Source organism: Lithobates pipiens, unplaced genomic scaffold (assembly GCF_037356315.1).
Source record: "Lithobates pipiens isolate NorthernLeopardFrog02 unplaced genomic scaffold, aLitPip1_a1.2 Scaffold_8, whole genome shotgun sequence".
Classification (NCBI taxonomy): Eukaryota; Metazoa; Chordata; class Amphibia; order Anura; family Ranidae; genus Lithobates; species Lithobates pipiens.
In genome coordinates this window covers 614,346,391-614,360,745 of record NW_027507903.1, presented here as the reverse complement: position 1 = coordinate 614,360,745, position 14,355 = coordinate 614,346,391, and positions in this window count along the sequence as shown.

Genomic DNA, 14,355 nt, shown 5'->3' with positions numbered 1-14,355 from the left:
TGGGGACTAAGCCTCTAACCCAATAGCAGCAAGTAGGTGAAGCCGAAATGAATCGACGATCCTACAAGGCCGAGCAGAGGGTATCCCACAGGGACCAAGTGACTTGGGTAGATCAAAATGCCTATCAACGTCCCAGATGGGAAACAGGGACACCCCTAAGGGCTAAAGTCGATGTGACACTTGATCATGGTCAAAAGGCCGAGAAGCAATAATGCTGAAATGGAAAATGATGTAAGTAGGGTGGATCGCATTCTCGTTCCATGTGGGGACTAAGCTTCTAACCCAATAGCAGCAAGTAGGTGAAGCCGAATTGAATCGACGATCCTACAAGGCCGTGCAGAGGGTACCCCACAGGGACCAAGTGACTTGGGTAGATCAAAATGCCTATCAACGTCCCAGCTGGGAAACAGGGACACCCCTAAGGGCTAAAGTCGATGTGACACTTGATCATGGTCAAAAGGCAGAGAAGCAATAATGCTGAAATGGAAAAAGATTTAAGTAGGGTGGATTGCATTCTCGTTCCATATGGGGACTAAGCCTCTAACCCAATAGCAGCAAGTAGGTGAAGCCGAATTGAATCGACGATCCTACAACGCCGAGCAGAGTGTACCCCACAGGGACCAAGTGGCTTGGGTAGATCAAAATGCCTATCAACGTCCCAGATGGGAAAGAGGGACACCCCTAAGGGCTAAAGTCGATGTGACACTTGATCATGGTCAAAAGGCAGAGAAGCAATAATGCTGAAATGGAAAAAGATTTAAGTAGGGTGGATTGCATTCTCGTTCCATATGGGGACTAAGCCTCTAACCCAATAGCAGCAAGTAGGTGAAGCCGAATTGAATCGACGATCCTACAACGCCGAGCAGAGTGTACCCCACAGGGACCAAGTGGCTTGGGTAGATCAAAATGCCTATCAACGTCCCAGATGGGAAAGAGGGACACCCCTAAGGGCTAAAGTCGATGTGACACTTGATCATGGTCAAAAGGCCGAGAAGCAATAATGCTGAAATGGAAAAAGATGTAAGTAGGGTGGATCGCATTCTCGTTCCATGTGGGGACTAAGCCTCTAACCCAATAGCAGCAAGTAGATGAAGCCGAATTGAATCAACGATCCTACAAGGCCAAGCAGAGGGTACCCCACAGGGACCAAGTGGCTTGGGTAGATCAAAATGCCTATCAACGTCCCAGCTGGGAAACAGGGACACCCCTAAGGGCTAAAGTCGATGTGACACTTGATCATGGTCAAAAGGCCGAGAAGCAATAATGCTGAAATGGAAAAAGATGTAAGTAGGGTAGATCGCATTCTCGTTCCATGTGGGGACTAAGCCTCTAACCCAATAGCAGCAAGTAGGTGAAGCCGAATTGAATCGACGATCCTACAAGGCCGAGCAGAGGGTACCCCACAGGGACCAAGTGGCTTGGGTAGATCAAAATGCCTATCAACGCCCCATCTGGGAAATAGGGACACCCCTAAGGGCTAAAGTCGATGTGACACTTGATCATGGTCAAAAGGCCGAGAAGCAATAATGCTGAAATGGAAAAAGATTTAAGTAGGGTGGATCGTATTCTCGTTCCATGCGAGGACTAAGCCTCTAACCCAATAGCAGCAAGTAGGTGAAGCCGAGTTGAATCGACGATCCTACAAGGCCAAGCAGAGGGTACCCCACAGGGACCAAGTGACTTGGGTAGATCAAAATGCCTATCAACGTCCCAGCTGGGAAACAGGGACACCCCTAAGGGCTAAAGTCGATGTGACACTTGATCATGGTCAAAAGGCCGAGAAGCAATAATGCTGAAATGGAAAAAGATGTAAGTAGGGTGGATCGCATTCTCGTTCCATGTGGGGACTAAGCCTCTAACCCAATAGCAGCAAGTAGGTGAAGCCGAATTGAATCGACGATCCTACAAGGCCGAGCAGAGGGTACCCCACAGGGACCAAGTGACTTGGGTAGATCAAAATGCCTATCAACGTCCCAGATGGCAAACAGGGACACCCCTAAGGGCTAAAGTCGATGTGACACTTGATCATGGTCAAAAGGCCGAGAAGCAATAATGCTGAAATGGAAAAAGATTTAAGTAGGGTGGATCGCATTCTCGTTCCATGTGGGGACTAAGCCTCTAACCCAATAGCAGCAAGTAGGTGAAGCCGAATTGAATCGACGATCGCATAAGGCCGAGCAGAGGGTACCCCACAGGGACCAAGTGACTTGGTTAGATCAAAATGCCTATCAACGTCCCAGCTGGGAAACAGGGACACCCCTAAGGGTTAAAGTCGAGGTGACACTTGATTATGGTCAAAAGGCCGAGAAGCAATAATGCTGAAATGGAAAAAGATTTAAGTAGGGTGGATCGCATTCTCGTTCCATGTGGGGACTAAGCCTCTAACCCAATAGCAGCAAGTAGGTGAAGCCGAATTGAATCGACGATCCCATAAGGCCGAGCAGAGGGTACCCCACAGGGACCAAGTGACTTGGGTAGATCAAAATGCCTATCAACGTCCCAGCTGGGAAACAGGGACACCCCTAAGGGCTAAAGTCGATGTGACACTTGATCATGGTCAAAAGGCCGAGAAGCAATAATGCTGAAATGGAAAAAGATTTAGGTAGGGTGGATCGCATTCTCGTTCCATGTGGGGACTAAGCCTCTAACCCAATAGCAGCAAGTAGGTGAAGCCGAAATGAATCGACGATCCTACAAGGCCGAGCAGAGGGTATCCCACAGGGACCAAGTGACTTGGGTAGATCAAAATGCCTATCAACGTCCCAGATGGGAAACAGGGACACCCCTAAGGGCTAAAGTCGATGTGACACTTGATCATGGTCAAAAGGCCGAGAAGCAATAATGCTGAAATGGAAAAAGATTTAAGTAGGGTGGATTGCATTCTCATTCCATATGGGGACTAAGCCTCTAACCCAATAGCAGCAAGTAGGTGAAGCCGAATTGAATCGACGATCCTACAAGGCCGAGCAGAGGGTACCCCACAGGGACCAAGTGGCTTGGGTAGATCAAAATGCCTATCAACGTCCCAGCTGGGAAACAGGGACACCCCTAAGGGCTAAAGTCGATGTGACACTTGATCATGGTCAAAAGGCCGAGAAGCAATAATGCTGAAATGGAAAAAGATTTAAGTAGGGTGGATCGCATTCTCGTTCCATATGGGGACTAAGCCTCTAACCCAATAGCAGCAAGTAGGTGAAGCCGAATTGAATCGACGATCCTACAAGGCCGAGCAGAGGGTACCCCACAGGGACCAATGACTTGGGTAGATCAAAATGCCTATCAACGTCCCAGCTGGGAAACAGGGACACCCCTAAGGGCTAAAGTCGATGTGACACTTGATCATGGTCAAAAGGCCGAGAAGCAATAATGCTGAAATGGAAAAAGATGTAAGTAGGGTGGATCGCATTCTCGTTCCATGTGGGGACTAAGCCTCTAACCCAATAGCAGCAAGTAGGTGAAGCCGAATTGAATCGACGATCCTACAAGGCCGAGCAGAGGGTACCCGACAGGGACCAAGTGACTTGGGTAGATCAAAATGCCTATCAACGTCCCAGCTGGGAAACAGGGACACCCCTAAGGGCTAAAGTCGATGTGACACTTGATCATGGTCAAAAGGCCGAGAAGCAATGATGCTGAAATGGAAAAAGATTTAAGTAGGGTGGATCGCATTCTCGTTCCATGTGGGGACTAAGCCTCTAACCCAATAGCAGCAAGTAGGTGAAGCCGAATTGAATCGACGATCCTACAAGGCCGAGCAGAGGGTACCCCACAGGGACCAAGTGACTTGGGTAGATCAAAATGCCTATCAACGTCCCAGCTGGGAAACAGGAACACCCCTAAGGGCTAAAGTCGATGTGACACTTGATCATGGTCAAAAGGCCGAGAAGCAATAATGCTGAAATGGAAAATGATGTAAGTAGGGTGGATCGCATTCTCGTTCCATGTGGGGACTAAGCTTCTAACCCAATAGCAGCAAGTAGGTGAAGCCGAATTGAATCGACGATCCTACAAGGCCGTGCAGAGGGTACCCCACAGGGACCAAGTGACTTGGGTAGATCAAAATGCCTATCAACGTCCCAGCTGGGAAACAGGGACACCCCTAAGGGCTAAAGTCGATGTGACACTTGATCATGGTCAAAAGGCAGAGAAGCAATAATGCTGAAATGGAAAAAGATTTAAGTAGGGTGAATTGCATTCTCGTTCCATATGGGGACTAAGCCTCTAACCCAATAGCAGCAAGTAGGTGAAGCCGAATTGAATCGACGATCCTACAACGCCGAGCAGAGTGTACCCCACAGGGACCAAGTGGCTTGGGTAGATCAAAATGCCTATCAACGTCCCAGATGGGAAAGAGGGACACCCCTAAGGGCTAAAGTCGATGTGACACTTGATCATGGTCAAAAGGCAGAGAAGCAATAATGCTGAAATGGAAAAAGATTTAAGTAGGGTGGATTGCATTCTCGTTCCATATGGGGACTAAGCCTCTAACCCAATAGCAGCAAGTAGGTGAAGCCGAATTGAATCGACGATCCTACAACGCCGAGCAGAGTGTACCCCACAGGGACCAAGTGGCTTGGGTAGATCAAAATGCCTATCAACGTCCCCGCTGGGAAACAGGGACACCCCTAAGGGCTAAAGTCGATGTGACACTTGATCATGGTCAAAAGGCCGAGAAGCAATAATGCTGAAATGGAAAAAGATGTAAGTAGGGTGGATCGCATTCTCGTTCCATGTGGGGACTAAGCCTCTAACCCAATAGCAGCAAGTAGGTGAAGCCGAATTGAATCGACGATCCTACAAGGCCGAGCAGAGGGTACCCCACAGGGACCAAGTGACTTGGGTAGATCAAAATGCCTATCAACGCCCCATTTGGGAAATAGGGACACCCCTAAGGGCTAAAGTCGATGTGACACTTGATCATGGTCAAAAGGCCGAGAAGCAATAATGCTGAAATGGAAAAAGATTTAAGTAGGGTGGATCGCATTCTCGTTCCATGCGAGGACTAAGCCTCTAACCCAATAGCAGCAAGTAGGTGAAGCCGAATTGAATCGACGATCCTACAAGGCCAAGCAGAGGGTACCCCACAGGGACCAAGTGACTTGGGTAGATCAAAATGCCTATCAACGTCCCAGCTGGGAAACAGGGACACCCCTAAGGGCTAAAGTCGATGTGACACTTGATCATGGTCAAAAGGCCGAGAAGCAATAATGCTGAAATGGAAAAAGATGTAAGTAGGGTGGATCGCATTCTCGTTCCATGTGGGGACTAAGCCTCTAACCCAATAGCAGCAAGTAGGTGAAGCCGAATTGAATCGACGATCCTACAAGGCCGAGCAGAGGGTACCCCACAGGGACCAAGTGGCTTGGGTAGATCAAAATGCCTATCAACGTCCCAGCTGGGAAACAGGGACACCCCTAAGGGCTAAAGTCGATGTGACACTTGATCATGGTCAAAAGGCCGAGAAGCAATAATGCTGAAATGGAAAAAGATTTAAGTAGGGTGGATCGCATTCTCGTTCCATGTGGGGACTAAGCCTCTAACCCAATAGCAGCAAGTAGGTGAAGCCGAATTGAATCGACGATCCTACAAGGCCGAGCAGAGGGTACCCCACAGGGACCAAGTGACTTGGGTAGATCAAAATGCCTATCAACGTCCCAGCTGGGAAACAGGAACACCCCTAAGGGCTAAAGTCGATGTGACACTTGATCATGGTCAAAAGGCCGAGAAGCAATAATGCTGAAATGGAAAAAGATGTAAGTAGGGTGGATCGCATTCTCGTTCCATATGGGGACTAAGCTTCTAACCCAATAGCAGCAAGTAGGTGAAGCCGAATTGAATCGACGATCCTACAAGGCCGAGCAGAGGGTACCCCACAGGGACCAAGTGACTTGGGTAGATCAAAATGTCTATCAACGTCCTAGCTGGGAAACAGGGACACCCCTAAGGGCTAAAGTCGATGTGACACTTGATCATGGTCAAAAGGCCGAGAAGCAATAATGCTGAAATGGAAAAAGATTTAAGTAGGGTGGATCGCATTCTCGTTCCATGTGGGGACTAAGCCTCTAACCCAATAGCAGCAAGTAGGTGAAGCCGAATTGAATCGACGATCCTACAAGGCCGAGCAGAGGGTACCCCACAGGGACCAAGTGGCTTGGGTAGATCAAAATGCCTATCAACGTCCCAGCTGGGAAATAGGGACACCCCTAAGGGCTAAAGTTGATGTGACACTTGATCATGGTCAAAAGGCCGAGAAGCAATAATGCTGAAATGAAAAAAGATTTAAGTAGGGTGGATCGCATTCTCGTTCCATATGGGGACTAAGCCTCTAACCCAATAGCAGCAAGTAGGTGAAGCCGAATTGAATCGACGATCCTACAAGGCCGAGCAGAGGGTACCCCACAGGGACCAAGTGACTTGGGTAGATCAAAATGCCTATCAACGTCCCAGCTGGGAAACAGGGACACCCCTAAGGGCTAAAGTCGATGTGACACTTGATCATGGTCAAAAGGCCGAGAAGCAATAATGCTGAAATGGAAAAAGATTTAAGTAGGGTGGATCGCATTCTCGTTCCATGTGGGGACTAAGCCTCTAACCCAATAGCAGCAAGTAGGTGAAGCCGAAATGAATCGACGATCCTACAAGGCCGAGCAGAGGGTACCCCACAGGGACCAAGTGACTTGGGTAGATCAAAATGCCTATCAACGTCCCAGCTGGGAAACAGGGACACCCCTAAGGGCTAAAGTCGATGTGACACTTGATCATGGTCAAAAGGCCGAGAAGCAATAATGCTGAAATGGAAAAAGATTTAAGTAGGGTGGATCGCATTCTCGTTCCATGTGGGGACTAAGCCTCTAACCCAATAGCAGCAAGTAGGTGAAGCCGAATTGAATCGACGATCCTACAAGGCCGAGCAGAGGGTACCCCACAGGGACCAAGTGACTTGGGTAGATCAAAATGCCTATCAACGTCCCAGATGGGAAACAGGGACACCCCTAAGGGCTAAAGTCGATGTGACACTTGATCATGGTCAAAAGGCCGAGAAGCAATAATGCTGAAATGGAAAAAGATGTAAGTAGGGTGGATCGCATTCTCGTTCCATGTGGGACTAAGCCTCTAACCCAATAGCAGCAAGTAGGTGAAGCCGAATTGAATCGACGATCCTACAAGGCCGAGCAGAGGGTACCCCACAGGGACCAAGTGACTTGGGTAGAACAAAATGTCTATCAACGTCCTAGCTGGGAAACAGGGACACCCCTAAGGGCTAAAGTCGATGTGACACTTGATCATGGTCAAAAGGCCGAGAAGCAATAATGCTGAAATGGAAAAAGATGTAAGTAGGGTGGATCGCATTCTCGTTCCATGTGGGGACTAAGCCTCTAACCCAATAGCAGCAAGTAGATGAAGCCGAATTGAATCAACGATCCTACAAGGCCAAGCAGAGGGTACCCCACAGGGACCAAGTGGCTTGGGTAGATCAAAATGCCTATCAACGTCCCAGCTGGGAAACAGGGACACCCCTAAGGGCTAAAGTCGATGTGACACTTGATCATGGTCAAAAGGCCGAGAAGCAATAATGCTGAAATGGAAAAAGATGTAAGTAGGGTGGATCGCATTCTCGTTCCATGTGGGGACTAAGCCTCTAACCCAATAGCAGCAAGTAGGTGAAGCCGAATTGAATCGACGATCCTACAAGGCCGAGCAGAGGGTACCCCACAGGGACCAAGTGACTTGGGTAGATCAAAATGCCTATCAACGCCCCATCTGGGAAATAGGGACACCCCTAAGGGCTAAAGTCGATGTGACACTTGATCATGGTCAAAAGGCCGAGAAGCAATAATGCTGAAATGGAAAAAGATTTAAGTAGGGTGGATCGCATTCTCGTTCCATGTGGGGACTAAGCCTCTAACCCAATAGCAGCAAGTAGGTGAAGCCGAATTGAATCGACGATCGCATAAGGCCGAGCAGAGGGTACCCCACAGGGACCAAGTGACTTGGTTAGATCAAAATGCCTATCAACGTCCCAGCTGGGAAACAGGGACACCCCTAAGGGTTAAAGTCGAGGTGACACTTGATCATGGTCAAAAGGCCGAGAAGCAATAATGCTGAAATGGAAAAAGATTTAAGTAGGGTGGATCGCATTCTCGTTCCATGTGGGGACTAAGCCTCTAACCCAATAGCAGCAAGTAGGTGAAGCCGAATTGAATCGACGATCCCATAAGGCCGAGCAGAGGGTACCCCACAGGGACCAAGTGACTTGGGTAGATCAAAATGCCTATCAACGTCCCAGCTGGGAAACAGGGACACCCCTAAGGGCTGAAGTCGATGTGACACTTGATCATGGTCAAAAGGCCGAGAAGCAATAATGCTGAAATGGAAAAAGATTTAGGTAGGGTGGATCGCATTCTCGTTCCATGTGGGGACTAAGCCTCTAACCCAATAGCAGCAAGTAGGTGAAGCCGAAATGAATCGACGATCCTACAAGGCCGAGCAGAGGGTATCCCACAGGGACCAAGTGACTTGGGTAGATCAAAATGCCTATCAACGTCCCAGATGGGAAACAGGGACACCCCTAAGGGCTAAAGTCGATGTGACACTTGATCATGGTCAAAAGGCCGAGAAGTAATAATGCTGAAATGGAAAAAGATTTAAGTAGGGTGGATTGCATTCTCATTCCATATGGGGACTAAGCCTCTAATCCAATAGCAGCAAGTAGGTGAAGCCGAATTGAATCGACGATCCTACAAGGCCGAGCAGAGGGTACCCCACAGGGACCAAGTGGCTTGGGTAGATCAAAATGCCTATCAACGTCCCAGCTGGGAAACAGGGACACCCCTAAGGGCTAAAGTCGATGTGACACTTGATCATGGTCAAAAGGCCGAGAAGCAATAATGCTGAAATGGAAAAAGATTTAAGTAGGGTGGATCGCATTCTCGTTCCATATGGGGACTAAGCCTCTAACCCAATAGCAGCAAGTAGGTGAAGCCGAATTGAATCGACGATCCTACAAGGCCGAGCAGAGGGTACCCCACAGGGACCAATGACTTGGGTAGATCAAAATGCCTATCAACGTCCCAGCTGGGAAACAGGGACACCCCTAAGGGCTAAAGTCGATGTGACACTTGATCATGGTCAAAAGGCAGAGAAGCAATAATGCTGAAATGGAAAAAGATGTAAGTAGGGTGGATCGCATTCTCGTTCCATGTGGGGACTAAGCCTCTAACCCAATAGCAGCAAGTAGGTGAAGCCGAATTGAATCGACGATCCTACAAGGCCGAGCAGAGGGTACCCGACAGGGACCAAGTGACTTGGGTAGATCAAAATGCCTATCAACGTCCCAGCTGGGAAACAGGGACACCCCTAAGGGCTAAAGTCGATGTGACACTTGATCATGGTCAAAAGGCCGAGAAGCAATGATGCTGAAATGGAAAAAGATTTAAGTAGGGTGGATCGCATTCTCGTTCCATGTGGGGACTAAGCCTCTAACCCAATAGCAGCAAGTAGGTGAAGCCGAATTGAATCGACGATCCTACAAGGCCGAGCAGAGGGTACCCCACAGGGACCAAGTGACTTGGGTAGATCAAAATGCCTATCAACGTCCCAGCTGGGAAACAGGAACACCCCTAAGGGCTAAAGTCGATGTGACACTTGATCATGGTCAAAAGGCCGAGAAGCAATAATGCTGAAATGGAAAATGATGTAAGTAGGGTGGATCGCATTCTCGTTCCATGTGGGGACTAAGCTTCTAACCCAATAGCAGCAAGTAGGTGAAGCCGAATTGAATCGACGATCCTACAAGGCCGTGCAGAGGGTACCCCACAGGGACCAAGTGACTTGGGTAGATCAAAATGCCTATCAACGTCCCAGCTGGGAAACAGGGACACCCCTAAGGGCTAAAGTCGATGTGACACTTGATCATGGTCAAAAGGCAGAGAAGCAATAATGCTGAAATGGAAAAAGATTTAAGTAGGGTGAATTGCATTCTCGTTCCATATGGGGACTAAGCCTCTAACCCAATAGCAGCAAGTAGATGAAGCCGAATTGAATCGACGATCCTACAACGCCGAGCAGAGTGTACCCCACAGGGACCAAGTGGCTTGGGTAGATCAAAATGCCTATCAACGTCCCAGATGGGAAAGAGGGACACCCCTAAGGGCTAAAGTCGATGTGACACTTGATCATGGTCAAAAGGCCGAGAAGCAATAATGCTGAAATGGAAAAAGATTTAAGTAGGGTGGATTGCATTCTCGTTCCATATGGGGACTAAGCCTCTAACCCAATAGCAGCAAGTAGGTGAAGCCGAATTGAATCGACGATCCTACAACGCCGAGCAGAGTGTACCCCACAGGGACCAAGTGGCTTGGGTAGATCAAAATGCCTATCAACGTCCCAGATGGGAAAGAGGGACACCCCTAAGGGCTAAAGTCGATGTGACACTTGATCATGGTCAAAAGGCCGAGAAGCAATAATGCTGAAATGGAAAAAGATGTAAGTAGGGTGGATCGCATTCTCGTTCCATGTGGGGACTAAGCCTCTAACCCAATAGCAGCAAGTAGATGAAGCCGAATTGAATCAACGATCCTACAAGGCCAAGCAGAGGGTACCCCACAGGGACCAAGTGGCTTGGGTAGATCAAAATGCCTATCAACGTCCCAGCTGGGAAACAGGGACACCCCTAAGGGCTAAAGTCGATGTGACACTTGATCATGGTCAAAAGGCCGAGAAGCAATAATGCTGAAATGGAAAAAGATGTAAGTAGGGTGGATCGCATTCTCGTTCCATGTGGGGACTAAGCCTCTAACCCAATAGCAGCAAGTAGGTGAAGCCGAATTGAATCGACGATCCTACAAGGCCGAGCAGAGGGTACCCCACAGGGACCAAGTGACTTGGGTAGATCAAAATGCCTATCAACGCCCCATCTGGGAAATAGGGACACCCCTAAGGGCTAAAGTCGATGTGACACTTGATCATGGTCAAAAGGCCGAGAAGCAATAATGCTGAAATGGAAAAAGATTTAAGTAGGGTGGATCGCATTCTCGTTCCATGCGAGGACTAAGCCTCTAACCCAATAGCAGCAAGTAGGTGAAGCCGAATTGAATCGACGATCCTACAAGGCCAAGCAGAGGGTACCCCACAGGGACCAAGTGACTTGGGTAGATCAAAATGCCTATCAACGTCCCAGATGGGAAACAGGGACACCCCTAAGGGCTAAAGTCGATGTGACACTTGATCATGGTCAAAAGGCCGAGAAGCAATAATGCTGAAATGGAAAAAGATGTAAGTAGGGTGGATCGCATTCTCGTTCCATGTGGGGACTAAGCCTCTAACCCAATAGCAGCAAGTAGGTGAAGCCGAATTGAATCGACGATCCTACAAGGCCGAGCAGAGGGTACCCCACAGGGACCAAGTGGCTTGGGTAGATCAAAATGCCTATCAACGTCCCAGCTGGGAAACAGGGACACCCCTAAGGGCTAAAGTCGATGTGACACTTGATCATGGTCAAAAGGCCGAGAAGCAATAATGCTGAAATGGAAAAAGATTTAAGTAGGGTGGATCGCATTCTCGTTCCATGTGGGGACTAAGCCTCTAACCCAATAGCAGCAAGTAGGTGAAGCCGAATTGAATCGACGATCCTACAAGGCCGAGCAGAGGGTACCCCACAGGGACCAAGTGACTTGGGTAGATCAAAATGCCTATCAACGTCCCAGCTGGGAAACAGGAACACCCCTAAGGGCTAAAGTCGATGTGACACTTGATCATGGTCAAAAGGCCGAGAAGCAATAATGCTGAAATGGAAAAAGATGTAAGTAGGGTGGATCGCATTCTCGTTCCATATGGGGACTAAGCTTCTAACCCAATAGCAGCAAGTAGGTGAAGCCGAATTGAATCGACGATCCTACAAGGCCGAGCAGAGGGTACCCCACAGGGACCAAGTGACTTGGGTAGATCAAAATGCCTATCAACGTCCCAGCTGGGAAACAGGGACACCCCTAAGGGCTAAAGTCGATGTGACACTTGATCATGGTCAAAAGGCCGAGAAGCAATAATGCTGAAATGGAAAAAGATTTAAGTAGGGTGGATCGCATTCTCGTTCCATGTGGGGACTAAGCCTCTAACCCAATAGCAGCAAGTAGGTGAAGCCGAATTGAATCGACGATCGCATAAGGCCGAGCAGAGGGTACCCCACAGGGACCAAGTGACTTGGTTAGATCAAAATGCCTATCAACGTCCCAGCTGGGAAACAGGGACACCCCTAAGGGTTAAAGTCGAGGTGACACTTGATCATGGTCAAAAGGCCGAGAAGCAATAATGCTGAAATGGAAAAAGATTTAAGTAGGGTGGATCGCATTCTCGTTCCATGTGGGGACTAAGCCTCTAACCCAATAGCAGCAAGTAGGTGAAGCCGAATTGAATCGACGATCCCATAAGGCCGAGCAGAGGGTACCCCACAGGGACCAAGTGACTTGGGTAGATCAAAATGCCTATCAACGTCCCAGCTGGGAAACAGGGACACCCCTAAGGGCTGAAGTCGATGTGACACTTGATCATGGTCAAAAGGCCGAGAAGCAATAATGCTGAAATGGAAAAAGATTTAGGTAGGGTGGATCGCATTCTCGTTCCATGTGGGGACTAAGCCTCTAACCCAATAGCAGCAAGTAGGTGAAGCCGAAATGAATCGACGATCCTACAAGGCCGAGCAGAGGGTATCCCACAGGGACCAAGTGACTTGGGTAGATCAAAATGCCTATCAACGTCCCAGATGGGAAACAGGGACACCCCTAAGGGCTAAAGTCGATGTGACACTTGATCATGGTCAAAAGGCCGAGAAGCAATAATGCTGAAATGGAAAAAGATTTAAGTAGGGTGGATTGCATTCTCATTCCATATGGGGACTAAGCCTCTAATCCAATAGCAGCAAGTAGGTGAAGCCGAATTGAATCGACGATCCTACAAGGCCGAGCAGAGGGTACCCCACAGGGACCAAGTGGCTTGGGTAGATCAAAATGCCTATCAACGTCCCAGCTGGGAAACAGGGACACCCCTAAGGGCTAAAGTCGATGTGACACTTGATCATGGTCAAAAGGCCGAGAAGCAATAATGCTGAAATGGAAAAAGATTTAAGTAGGGTGGATCGCATTCTCGTTCCATATGGGGACTAAGCCTCTAACCCAATAGCAGCAAGTAGGTGAAGCCGAATTGAATCGACGATCCTACAAGGCCGAGCAGAGGGTACCCCACAGGGACCAAGTGACTTGGGTAGATCAAAATGCCTATCAACGTCCCAGCTGGGAAACAGGGACACCCCTAAGGGCTAAAGTCGATGTGACACTTGATCATGGTCAAAAGGCAGAGAAGCAATAATGCTGAAATGGAAAAAGATGTAAGTAGGGTGGATCGCATTCTCGTTCCATGTGGGGACTAAGCCTCTAACCCAATAGCAGCAAGTAGGTGAAGCCGAATTGAATCGACGATCCTACAAGGCCGAGCAGAGGGTACCCGACAGGGACCAAGTGACTTGGGTAGATCAAAATGCCTATCAACGTCCCAGCTGGGAAACAGGGACACCCCTAAGGGCTAAAGTCGATGTGACACTTGATCATGGTCAAAAGGCCGAGAAGCAATGATGCTGAAATGGAAAAAGATTTAAGTAGGGTGGATCGCATTCTCGTTCCATGTGGGGACTAAGCCTCTAACCCAATAGCAGCAAGTAGGTGAAGCCGAATTGAATCGACGATCCTACAAGGCCGAGCAGAGGGTACCCCACAGGGACCAAGTGACTTGGGTAGATCAAAATGCCTATCAACGTCCCAGCTGGGAAACAGGGACACCCCTAAGGGCTAAAGTCGATGTGACACTTGATCATGGTCAAAAGGCCGAGAAGCAATGATGCTGAAATGGAAAAAGATTTAAGTAGGGTGGATCGCATTCTCGTTCCATGTGGGGACTAAGCCTCTAACCCAATAGCAGCAAGTAGGTGAAGCCGAATTGAATCGACGATCCTACAAGGCCGAGCAGAGGGTACCCCACAGGGACCAAGTGACTTGGGTAGATCAAAATGCCTATCAACGTCCCAGCTGGGAAACAGGAACACCCCTAAGGGCTAAAGTCGATGTGACACTTGATCATGGTCAAAAGGCCGAGAAGCAATAATGCTGAAATGGAAAATGATGTAAGTAGGGTGGATCGCATTCTCGTTCCATGTGGGGACTAAGCTTCTAACCCAATAGCAGCAAGTAGGTGAAGCCGAATTGAATCGACGATCCTACAAGGCCGTGCAGAGGGTACCCCACAGGGACCAAGTGACTTGGGTAGATCAAAATGCCTATCAACGTCCCAGCTGGGAAACAGGGACACCCC